General features: G+C 48.1%; 1 protein-coding gene across 2 annotated transcripts in view; it reads right to left on the bottom strand.

Annotated features, from left to right (window-relative positions):
- The window catches only part of LOC135902306 (leucine-rich repeat neuronal protein 1-like), a 120,035-nt gene extending 107,000 nt beyond the window's left edge, over positions 1 to 13,035 (bottom strand). Inside the window, exon 1 of one of the 2 annotated variants that reach the window (XM_065432276.1) lies at positions 12,652 to 13,035. The gene's annotated coding sequence lies outside the window, so the exon portion shown is untranslated. The remainder of the gene's footprint in view (positions 1 to 12,651) is intronic. The other variant, XM_065432274.1, reaches the window with a different exon arrangement.
- Between the last annotated feature and the right edge of the window lie 212 nt (positions 13,036 to 13,247).

The raw sequence follows: 13,247 nt of genomic DNA, 5'->3' as shown, positions 1-13,247 counted from the left end.
TTGTTCACAATGCCACTCAATCTGTAACCTCTCGCACGCTGAAGTTTTATTTGTCATTTCCAATAGGCGATGTTCAAAAGGCAGATGCAGGACACCGTACACTTCATTGTCATACTTTGGCGCTGAGAGTTGCCTGTGTTGAACGGCAGGGGTCCGTGAGTTCCGTGACACGGGTATCGTGTCATCTCGAGAGAAGGCGCCACGTTGCGTGAGGCCTCCTTCAGGCGATTTCCTTCTAGCAGGGCAGTGCGCTCTCTCTCCCTGGCGTCTTTCGCTGCTTGTCGCGCCGTCTTCAGCAGGTTTGCTTCCTTTAGCTTGGCAACGTCCATATGGACCAGCGCACAATATGGCACGGTGCGGTGCGGTGTAGTGCGATATGGTGTGGTGGGGTGCGCTGATGCGAACATGCTCTATACCCATTTTAACATTGTGGCTAGTATAATCTGCAACCAACCTGCTTTCCCGGTTGCCATTTCATGCTTACAGCTACTCTCAATTAGGGCAGATCCAGCAATTTTTTGTCCTTTTTTCTCGCTCTTATCTCTTCCCATGTGTTGAATGCGGCTCTCCGCGAGATATTTATCACTGAGGATACTGGCTTGTTTGGAAATGTCCGGTATAACTTTATTGAACATTTTATTTACGTGGCTTCAGAGCCGACTGTAACCATTCAAACACGTCTAAAAAACACAGGGCACTAACTGATATTGAAACAGTCAAGTTAGAGCTTGATATTGGGTGTCGGTACAACTTCACCACTGACGAGCCTGAAATGCGAAAGGAAAAATACGTGTCTGCTGCAAGAACTGCTTACGCGGAAATAACTAAGTTAGCTTATCGATACGTAATTTCACTTACAATTAAAAAAGATAAATAAGCAAATGAACAAAAAAACCTGAAACGAATGGTTTACTGAGCAAATATTTGCTTCCTCTGTAGGCCGTCGGAAGCATATCTATTTCGATTCCTGCTCAGGCGTCACAAATTATGCCGCGAAACATTTCACCATGGACACAGTCCCCACTGGAAATCGTGCCATACATACCTGGAATCAGTGCGAAAAAGAAAATGCCTCAAGCAGCGACTTATCAGATAGCTTTAGAATATATGCACAAAGAATACGCAGCCGCAACGCACATTTTCACAGATGGCTCTACAACTCCACATCGTTCATCATGCGGACTTTTTGTTCCCTCTATAGGGCAACGATTCTCGTTTCGTCTTGAGCGAGCGACATCATCTACTTCAGCGGAGCTATATGGCATTAAGGAGGCCCTTGTGTATGTACTTCGACAGCAGCCGCCAAAGACATGGGTGATTTTCACAGACTCAAAAGCAGCCCTACAAAGTATGTGGAACAGGCACAAGCGTTGCAATAATCAACCAGCAGCATTTGACAGTGCTTATCTTCACCACAGGGCTAAGATTGCGGGGCATTGCATAAAATTCCAGTGGATACCTGGCCATGCCGGCATTTCGGGAAATTAAAGAGCGGACGAAGCTGCCAGAAATGGACTCCAATACCGCAAGTTCAGAAGAACATATTTTACTAAAGCCGACGCTTCAACCATGGCAAAAAAATATGCCTATCAAGAAAAAGACTGCATCTTGAATCTGCCGCTTCACCAAGATAACTTCCTACGTTACATTGACCCAGAAATGAGACTGAAAATTCCACGATCACTTCCTCGACACTTAGAGACATTGTACCATCGTCTTCGACTGAACGCGGCATACACGAACAATTATCTTTACCGCATAGGATTTACCACTAACCCATACTGTGATAACTGTCGCAACTCAGAGACAATTGAGCACATATTACTAGAATGTCCCACGTACCGCGACGAGAGACAATTTTTTGAGCACCAAATGAACATGATTTGCCACGAACCGTTAACGTTACCGAGCATCTTAGGTCCAATGCCCGGCCCTTCAAAACAGCGACGGGTTTGGGATTTATTGTTCAAATACCTGACAGAAATTGGTCAAATAGGAAAGCTTTAAAAATTGCATCTTTCCTATACAAAAGCCTAAATTTACCCGCCATGTCACCTGTAAATATTAGTATCAGGTCCACTCGGATATTTCATATTTATTTTTATCCTTTTTTTCTCCCACTCTTTTCTAAAATCTTTTAATCCCATTCCCTATCCCCATACAGAGTAGCATGCCAGCGGTTATATACGCGCCGGCAAAATTCTCTGTTTTTCTAATCTCTACTACTACTAATGAGAGTGCACTTGCGACTGGTTAACATGGCAACGACGGATGACATCTGCGCTCGGGCGATAAAATTCACCAATAAACTTCACGGCCAAATGAGTGCTGTGCTGTGTTTCTGAAATTGTATAGATTACGCGCGAGAACGTTGGACAAAACGGGAAATCCGTTAGGAACCGTTTTAAGTTGAATCACGCAAATTCGAAATGTGTCTATTCTTGGAGAGGGCATTGCGCTGTGAGAATGAAAAAAAAATCTGGAAGTGAGCAAGGATAAGCAAAGGCGCAGGCAATCACCTCCGCACGTCTGTTTCATGTTTTAGGGCTTCAACGTCAATGTGAATGGTATGATTAAGGAATACTTTTCAAATCCCCATGAGATGAGTTTGTTACACTTTTGCGTAGTCTACCTATGTACAACCATTATGACTTTCAAAACAGGCACTTCTTATCACTCTGCCCATGTTCTCATCAAAGTGAAACACGCAGTAATAATTGTTGTGCTAATATCGAGTTCCGGAGCGCAGAAAGATCTCGTACGTGAGTTTGGTTCTAAACTGTTATGCGTGGTAAAAACATTGTGTGCGTATATCGGCTTCCTTTATTTCGGATGCACAAGAAAGGGGTCACTTTTCTATTGAAGGCGCGTTTCATGCTCGCGTTGTGGCGAAGTTATCCCGCTCTTCCTTTCTTTTGTCGGGTCACTTCGTAAGCTGAGACGAATTCTTGCCGAACCTTAACATGTCGGTAAAACTTCCGACGCCTGCTCTGCACGACGAGACTATGAGAGGCCCTTCAACATTTGTAAGGAGTTCTCGGCCAATCGATAGAAGAGTGGGGGAAAATTCTCATTGAAACACAGCGCAAGTACACCAAATAAATCACGCGAACGACGCAGACGCCCGAGGTAGACGCCAGACTGCTCAAGCTGTGGGAAGCTAGACGCGGGCTCACCAAGAGGTGGAAGAAACAAGAATACAACAGGAAGCTAAAGATAAAGATCGCAGAAGTCACAGCGAAAGCAGAGGGGTACGCGGCGCAATTGGCAAGGCAAAATTGGCAGCAATTCAGCGACTCCCTCAACGGAACTTTGAACACAGCGAGGACGTGGCATATCCTCAAGGCTCTCATAGATCCGACCAAGACCAAGGCAGAAAACAACAAAACCATCTAGCGGTTCATCCACCAGTACGAGGGACCAGACTCCGAACTCCTGGAGAAGGTGCGCGTTAAATGCTTCGGGGACACAAACACAGCAGCTTACGCAGAGCGCTACCGAGGAAGAGAAAACGTTAACCTGGACAGACCCATCACGCGAGAAGAGGTCTACGCAGCGATTCGAAACACAACCAGAAACACGGCCACGGGTGCAGACAAGATAAATAACGCACTCATCCGCAACCTTAGTGAAGAGTTAGTCGCAGAATTTACCGACTTTCTCAACAAACACTGGGAAGCTGAGACCGTCCCCGAGGAGTGGAAGCATGCGGAGGTAGTGATGATTCCTAAACCGGGCAAGAAACTGCAAATTGAGAACCTCAGACCGATCTCGCTCACATCTTGCCTGGGAAAACTGTACGAACGAGTGGTGACGCTGCGACTACAACAGTACATGGAGGACAAGGAACTGTATCCCCACAGCATGTTTGGATTCAGAGCAAAATTATCGACCCAAGACGTACTGCTTCAAATCAAAGAAGAAGTACTCGGGAACGTCCCCAGGAGCGGGGAGAATATAATAATGGCATTGGATATCAAGGGGGCTTTTGACAATGTAAGCCACGAAGCTATCCTCACGGGCATGAACGACCTGAACTGCGGGAGGAGAGTCTACGGCTACGTCAAAGCCTTCCTTTCAAACAGAACGGCAACGATTGGCCTCGGAGGGCTCCGATCAGAGAAGTTCCTTACTCCAAACAAAGGGACGCCTCAAGGGTCGGTCATCTCCCCCACGCTTTTCAACATAGCAATGATTGGCTTGGCAAAACAGTTAAAAGAAATCGACGGCATACACCATGCCATGTATGCCGACGACATCACCATCTGGGTTAACACAGGCTCGCTCAGACAGAAAGAAGAGAAGTTACAAGAGGCAGCCACCTGCGTAGAGGACTACGTCAGAGCAAGAGGGCTAGCCTGCTCCACTGAGAAGTCCGAGCTCCTGAGAGTTTGGAGAGGAAAGCAAAACCGCACAGTCCCCACCAGCGACGAGTTAAAGCTCAACGTCTACCTCGAGGGCAAGCCGATACCGGAAAAGACGCTCATCAGAATCCTGGGGATGTGGATACAGTCAAACCAACGCTGCACCCACACCCTCGCCCTACTCAAGGCATCCACCCTACAAGTGGCCCGCATGATCACGCGCATCTCACACAGACGCCACGGCATGCGAGAGGAGGACACCCTCAAGCTGGTCACAAGCTTGGTTGTCAGCCGAGTGGCATACAGCCTCCCATACTACAATCCCATCAAGAGTGAGGTACAACAGGCGGACGCGATTCTACGCAAAGCCTACAAAACCGCACTCCACCTTCCCCAGAACACCTCAACCGAAAAGCTCGTAGCCTTAGGACTACACAACGCCTTCGACGAATTGAAAGAGGCGCAACTAGTCTCCCAACAACGCAGACTACAGCAGACCCCATCTGGCAGGGAGCTCCTGAAGAAACTAGGCTGCGCCGATCAACTGCAAGAGATCCAGAGGACCGAAACAATTCCGGACGAGTATCGCAACACTCTAAAAGTAGCACCCATACCCCGGAACATGGATCCCAACCTCCACAAAGCACGCAGAGAAGCGAGGGCTGAATACCTACAAAAAACACTAGCACCCCAAGAAACGACGGTATATGTGGACGCAGCCACATACGCCAGAGCAGCGGGGCAGAGCAACAGCAACGCGGTAGCAACGGTGATTGATTCGAACCTACGCGAGATCACCAGCGCATCACTACAAGGCTGTACGATAATCGAGGCTGAAGAAGCGGCCGTCGCTCTAGCGGCAGCGGAAGGATATCGTTCTAAACGGTCCTTAACAATCCTTACAGACTCGCAAACAGCGTGCCGCAACTACCTACGCGGCAGAATAGGGCACGGAGCGCTCCGCATACTCCGCTCCGGAGACCACATAACACAACGACAAACAAAAGAAGAACCAATTAGGCATACAATAGTATGGACGCCGGGACACACGAGAGTCGCAGGGAACCAAGAGGCGGACAGGATAGCTCGAGGGCACACTTATTACCGAGCATCCCACGTAGGCGACCTCGAGGAGACCGAACCTGTACCCCAAGACTATTCGGCGATACTAAATTACTACAAGGGCTGCAGAAAGCGGTATCCACCACCGCACAGCCCCCTTAGCAGAGAGGACTCTGTCGCGTGGAGGCAGCTACAAACGGGCTCTTACCCGAACCTACACGTACTCAGCAAAATTTATCCGACACAATACAATGACAAATGCCCCTGGTGCCACGAAACACCCACGCTGTATCACATAACGTGGGCATGCCAGAAGATAGACGTGGCACCCGTTATACCAAACCCGAGTGCGGAACAATGGGAGGGAGTGCTCTCCAGCGATCGCCAGGTCGACCAAGAAGGTCTGATTCGGCGAGCACAACTGGCAGCAGCATCCAGCGGAGCCCTGGACTAAGGGCAACCGACCGTTGTGTTAGAAGATGGACGATTCCATCTGAAGACCGCAGAATACCAGCGAATCTAGAGCTGATAAAGTTTTTCACTCACTCACTCACTCGGCCGCGCTCTACTTCAATAATGGGATAATGTAACGATTCCATTTAGATGCTATTCTCTTTCACGTTTTTTCAGTGGTCCGAGCGACACTCCTCCGTTCTTACAATCGGCATCCACCGGCCGTGAACGATGATGCTACGAACAGAATGGAAAGAAGCTGAATTAATTTTTACACTTCATCGCGCCAGGTTAACCTTGCCTACAAGCACTTCCGACTTCAGAGTTCCTATTTGTATCGAACTGTTTTCATGATAAATAGGACATGTTCATTGGTTGAAAGGAACGTGACGCCGCAGCGGCAGCGCACTTGCTGGAAAATATCTCAGATACACCACTACACTTCTATGTGCGAAGAGTTTTGCCACAGGCGGGCAGGAAAGCTGGTCATCTCAAGATCAACCAACACCCACGCAACGCTGTTTCCTCATCTCGGCGGGCTGCATTGGAGGAAGTCCAGCTTCGCCCCTTCCTGCGTAGTTCCGCGGCGGCAGCCTCTTCGTCTTCCGGGCGCATCGCAAGGGGCCTTCGCGTATTTAAACTTCCCTCGGGCGGAAGAGCCTGCGACTACCTGGGACCGGAGAGGTTGCGCGAGAAGGAGCGGCGTCATCCTCACCGCGTCCGTTCGCGGCACAGCTAAGCGAATCGCCCAGGCGAACGCGCGGACAACCGAGTCCGCGCGGCCGTAATTTTATTACTCTGCCCTCCCCCTCAGGACGCGGAAATAAAAGACTTGGGCGCACGAACGAAGGAAGACGGCGGCCGCGCCCGTTGGTGGTCGGAGCCGTGCGCCGCAGTCTCTGGACCAGTATTGAGCGCCCAGCACGGGGTGCTGCTGGGATTCTGCTACTGGGCCGAGATTTACTTGTTTTGTGCGGCCGACCTCGTTTTCTGCTTTGAGGAAGGTCGCGCCGGCGCCGCGGCAGCCGCTCTAACAGCTCGCCTTCTGCTTCCCGTTCTCTTTTCTTACTCGTTGTTGCCATGTTTCCATGCTTTTGTCGTCTGTCCATTCTTATTTCAATCCCCTCTCTAGCGAGTAACTCTTCTTGTTCCGTCTCTCACGTACCCCAGTCCACTTGAGCCGCACGTCTTCCATCCGTTCCCTCCCTTTGCTTTCTTTATATTTGTTGTCGAAGGGATTGTTAGAGGTTGTGATCACCTCTGGCCTCTCAGCAGAGAGATCCTTTTCTTTCTTCTCTTTTTCTTCCCCCCTTACGTTTGTTCCCCTCGTGCTTGGTTGTTTGACGTGGCTGGGATATCGCGCCGCTGGGTTAGTTTGACTGTGCATTCGCAGCCTTTTCGCTGGCCCGTGGCCCTATTTGTCAGTGGTATCTGATCCACGGCGCGATCCTCGGCGCCTACAACAGCTCGAGTATTGTTCGTGTTGAAATACGGGCTTCCGCAGTCACCTTTTTCAGCGGATCTAGAACGTTTCGCCGCGCTAAAGAAATAAAAAAAAGGGGGCGGGAGAAATAGACGTAAGGGATCGAGCAGACAATGGAAGTACTACATGGTTTTACTCTGGCTGCTTGGTATATATTTCCTATGTATGAGAGGACGCTGCGAAGACGTGGACTGAATTTATTTCTTGTTTTGTCTAAAAGGTCTGCTGTTCTGATGAAATGCTAGACCGTTCTTGCGAGACACATGTCATATTGATTCGTGCAATTATAGAAGGCGTATATGTAGCTGCTTTTTAGACGGTTACGCGCCTTGCGTTCACCAGATCGATTGGTAAGTACAACACGGTTGCTTGAAAAGAAGTTGGTTGGGTTGGCCAGATTTCATGAGCTCCCAGTCTCACCAGTCACGATGAGCAATCGCTGGCAAAAAAGATCTGTTCCCTAGCCGACTCTCTCTCACTCCTTCTCTCTGTTGTGTGCGTGTGTGTGCATGCGTTTTCTTTCTCTTTCATCCCTCATGCTTAGTTATATAAGGAGTGGCGTGCTGAGCTTACCTCTCTTTCATAAAGCGACTCAAAGTATTTTGCGTCTACTGCCTGATAAAGTTTACAGAGATAGTCCTTTAATGTCAAGGGATGGTTTGCACGAACATTTAATAACGAAAATAATAACGAATTTAACAACGCGTTCTTAAATGCTCCCTGACAACTCCTCGTCCGCACAAGAACGCGTTCTTAAATTCGTAATTATTTTCGTTATTAAATGTTCCTGCTAGTCGTTACTGATCTTTTGAGGGACTCATTTTTCAAAATGTATTTTGTGATTCTGAACCTGACAAAAGCACGGAGCACCGCCATTCTCAAAGCCTTTGAATCTCTATCAGAGAAAGGTTTATAGGGTTGCAAATATGCGCGGGTGATGACAGGTTTGGTCGCAGCGGCCGTTGCTTCCAGTCGTTTGCCGTACTCTTCACGCACACACGAGCTGAAGCGTGAAACGAACACACTTAACGAGGAAATTAAAGTACAGAGGAGCAAATGACGAGCGAGGAGGTTGTGCTATCTGAGACATCGTGGCAATTGCAATGAAAATCATTTAAAGATCGCAGAAGGAGCCTAAGGTTAAAGGCTAAAGTAACTTTTCCTCTCACAATATTTATGAATCTATGACAGAAATAGATTGTGAAAAGTACATTGGGCAGCCACATTGCGTGCTAAGAAGAAAGGACCAAACTATGAAAGTTAGTGAAATTTCCTTTAGAGCATTCGGTCATGCTTTATTTTGTTCGCACTGTTCAAGACTGGGACTCATTTGCCATGTATATTTGTATGCATTAATGGAGACTTTATCGCCTTTTAAATGAAAACAAATACAAATAGAAAACATGCTTGTTACTAATGAACTTGATGTATCCCTTCTGCTGTAAAGCCTTAAAATAAATAAATAAATAAATAAATAAATAAATATACATTGCTTCGTAACATCACTTCTGGCTGCTCATGGGACGCTGGTGTGGATTTTGCTGAGATCATATAATTTCATTGTCCAGCCAAAAAAAAAAAAGAAAGCATGGACGCTCGGAAATTCTGAATTGCAGCCACCTGTGCCATAATAGTTCCAGCGTTACTGTTCGAAGGCGGGGGTGAAGCTTTCGCTGCTGTTGATAATAATAATAATAATAATAATAATAATAATAATAATAATAATAATAATAATAATAATAATAATAATAATGTTCGCCGCAGCTTCATTTTTACAGACCATAGGGTGTACGAATACATGACGTTGAGACATCAGAGAAACGGTGACTGACTTAGTGACAAACGTCTCGCTCCACACGCTGTTATGTTATTGCTCTTTTTTTTTTGCAAAGTCGAACAGTTTTCTGAGCTCGGTCAAGCACTGCAGCGAGTAAACAGAAACCGGGAGAAACCCCGGTCGACAGAAGAAAGTCCGTCTTACGGCGCCAGTGCCGAGAGAAGCACCGCGTGTTTCGCGAAAAACGGGAAACCCGCACTCGTGCGACCGGAAGACTGCAGTTGCTGCTCCACGCTGCTGCGCGCTTCGGTTCGAGCGCTTGCATAGAAAAAAGAAAAGCGAAAAAAAATTTGAGAAACAACTACGGCTACAGCGGCGCGCTTTGGCGAATGTACGCAGACTACACGCGCTACAGGCAAGGCACTCGTGCTTTCGAACAACCAAAACGGCGCTCGGCGATAAAGCAGGAAGAAAGAGCGTCGCCTGCTTCTCTCTGAGTATTATTTGCTCTGCAGAAATTTTCGATGATGACGGCCTGTGCAGCCGCTGCGCAAGCTGTACTCAATAGAGTACGGTTTGCGCGAACAAAGGTGTGCCAGTCACGGTGGCAAAAGCATGTCTCAGTCTTCGTTGCATCGCGCGGAGTGAGGCGCTTCTCGCGCCGGTTTCGCATGATTTGCTCGTCGTCGCTTCAAGTTGCAGCCCGTAGAACTGTTGCGTGGTGCTTCGTTTGCAGCTTGTTCTCCCATACTTGCGAAGCCTTCGTCCTGTTCATGTGCAGTCGTGTCTCTCCTTCGCATTCGATTTTATTGGCTTCACAATAGTTGAGAATCGCGTCTCAATGTTCCATTAGCAATGGTTGCTGACTGCTCTGAATGCGCAAATGCGTTTGGTGGTGGTTACGGGAAAATTAAGCAAAATACCGTTGCTTACGAATGAGCAATTGAATAGGTCGTTGTGCAGCCTAGCGGAAGCTGTTGGCCTCTAGTTGACATAAAACGAAATAAATTATTACGTCCGCAGTTTGTGGTTGTCGAACGTCGCTTGTGGTGGTGGTGCTTGTCCACCGTTGGTCGTGCTTGTTTAACGTCGGAAACAACTTCGCTGTACATCCAGTTCACAGGATAAAATGGAGACGCACTTTATATTTCTTGAGGGATGATTGTCGGCAGAATGCTAGAACATTAGGCATGGCTTGTAATCGCTACTCTGAAGGGCGAAATTTGCACGCGAATGTTGCGAATTGGCAGTAAATATTAAGCGATTGTCGTTTTAGCGGAAAAAAACCTTTCTTATAATTCAATATTCTTTATATTGCTGTCAGTAAGCGTGTTATTGGTCCATTTTGTCTTTTTGCTTCCCGCAAAAGAAAAAGAAGCCATCTGTATAAAAAAGGTGAAATAAAGAAGGATCAACGAAGAGAAAAAATCTTGAGTGCTCCTGAACTTAAAAACAAAGAAAACATTTACAGAGCGGTACAACTTGTTGTTATTTACTTGTGTGCATCAGTTAGACAGTGTCAGAGCGGCTGACATGGCTTCAGTCACAATGATTGTTGTAACCCCAGCAAGGACTTTTTATTTAACTCTCTTTTGTTTAACTGTCACCTTTTCCCAAACAACTTTCTTTTGCATTGCGTGTCTTATTCGTGCGACATGTTCCACTCATTCTCTCGATCCGGTTGCAGTTGGAGCCTGTTGCACGTACCTGGAAAATGCTGATTGCATCCAGTCGGTCAGAAGTGCACAGCATGCTTTTCTATCACTTTTTGTGTATATGTGTGCTTCGATAAGTAAAATGTGTGCTCCATGGAACAGAGCAACTAGAGCTTGTGGAATCCCGCGTACCACTGGAGAAACACGTGAAATAAACGCGTGAAAAGAGTCGTCGCTTTGCGATTACCCGGGTGGTTCGTTCGGCGCGCGATTTAAGCGAACATGAAATTTTGTTAAAACGGTGTCTGGCTGAACTTCGTTTTTGTTTACGCAAGACGTCACTGGGCTCGTAAATGTCTCCCGCGGGCAACAGCGAGCGTCCGGAGCAGAGACCTTGTTAAATTGAAAGCGCTTACAGCGTCGCGACTGACGGTCGTTAACAGAGCCACGTAAAATTGAAATAATGAAAAGAAAAAAAAGTATTTCGAGGCTGCAAGTTTCAGTCGTTCGTGATATCTGACTGTCTGCATAGTTTTTACCTGTTTTTCGTGTGTTTACTTTCGCTTGCCCTGTGAAACTAAGTAGCCAGCACCAATAAATGCGCCAATCTTTTTTTTTTTAGTTCATGTAAACGGTTGCTCTCTTTTAGCGCTAAATACAAGAATCATATATTGAACTTCTGCCGTTCAAACAAATAGTGTGTGTGTGTGATGGTGATGTGATGGTGATGTGATGGTGCATTCGTCTATTTTTATCCAAACTACCAGGTAAAGAATGCCACTCATCCGAAACTCAACAAATCTTTCTATCGCTTCGTAGAAATTCAGCCAATGCTTGTTCTTATATACACGACTGTTCTTACCAAAATTTTTTTTGTTCGAGAAGTGAACTTGTGTTACAGAATTTTCAAAAAAACGTTATTCCGGAAGAGCCCCTTTTCATTGTCTATGCACCGCAGCTTCTATAACTGTTGCAGTTTACGGAATGCCTTCTGAATGCGAGCTCCGTTTTCTTTACTGTTGCAAATTTTATGAGGAAAGAAAGAAACACAGCCTGCGCAGAGGCAATGCGAAAACGAGCAATCTACGGCATCTCGAAGATCTGGCTGCGCAATATCACTGACCTGTGTCCTAACTATACTCATTAGGCGCACTAGTAAGCGGGGAATTGAATAAAAGATGCGACTGTCAGACGAAAGAATGTATACGTGTCGAAGTGGCCTCACTGCCGGCTTTGCTATGCTTTACTGTCATACGTATACTGAGTCATCTCACATTTTTTTTCCACTCGCGGAAGTTTGGATGCCAGTGAATCATCGGGAAGCTTATACGACGTCTGATGTGAAACCTCGAGAGCCCTGTGTTTCGTTGACTGCTTTCACTGCTTTGTGCTGTGGAAATGTTAAGCGAACTCGGGTCCTGCGATCAACAGGGTTCGTGCACCTACCACAGTTAATCGAAACATAACCCATACAGTACGAAGTACGAATGAGGAAGTACGAGGCAGTTGACCCAATCGCACAACATGTACGGGTGACACCCACAGCCTCAACCGAAAAGTAATGCCACCTGGCATCCAAGATACAGCTTACGATAGTGTTGGTGTCCTTCCATTTCGATTGTAAATCAACGGCGTTGTGCTTGTATGGTAGCCACCGGAACTTCGTTAAACGGAATGTCGTGTCTTACGCTTCAACGGGCAAGGCGTGGCTGCGAAACCGTCCGCATTGGGAAACGGGAGCACGTGAACGGCCTTCACTCTGACATTCATTGCCGATGAACGCATCTTGCGAACGCGTCCAAATCAGCGTAACGTTTCGCGCGCTGTCGCGCTCTGAGACAACTCTACGGTGCTCACCTACCATGCGGCGGCAGCGCCGGTCCGTCGAAGACAAATGAGAGCGGGGTCCCGGGGCGCTTGCGTGTGCAGACAGTCAGTCGATGCCGCCACCCGGAAAGCCGGCCGGGACGTTGTCTTCGTCCCGGACGCGCTAGCAGACGACCAAAGAGGCAAGCGGCGGCAGCCTGCCTTCGGCGTCTTCGCTTGGTTTCCAAGCCACGCGCTCCGCGCCAGGGAGGCGCCGTTTTTTTTCGTCGCGGGGCCCTGGCGCCTTGTTTTCTTCGCACGCGGGAGGCGCGCCGCCTCTTTTCTTATCCTCGCGTCGTCGCTCGCCGCCGCGGCAGAGCGCCCAGCCGCCGCAGCCTAGCCGTGCTCCCTGCGCGGTGCAGACCGAACGGCGCACTGTGCCCCACTCTCGGGGCGGCCCGGGATCGATTTCCCCACGCTCCTCTTCTCCACGTCCGCTTGTGCGCGCCTGCCTCCAGTGCGCATGCGCTCAACCCCGACGCCAAGAGGAGGGAGCCGTCCCGAAACGGGGGCGCGCTCTTCGCAGCTGCTGGCCCCTTGTCCGCCGGCTCCCCTTCCTTCTCTCTGCCTGGCTGCGGGATGCGGGA

Source organism: Dermacentor albipictus, chromosome 5 (assembly GCF_038994185.2).
Source record: "Dermacentor albipictus isolate Rhodes 1998 colony chromosome 5, USDA_Dalb.pri_finalv2, whole genome shotgun sequence".
Lineage (NCBI taxonomy): Eukaryota > Metazoa > Arthropoda > Arachnida > Ixodida > Ixodidae > Dermacentor > Dermacentor albipictus.
The sequence above is the reverse complement of the archived record's forward strand: the minus strand, read 5'-3'. Positions and strand labels throughout refer to the sequence as shown.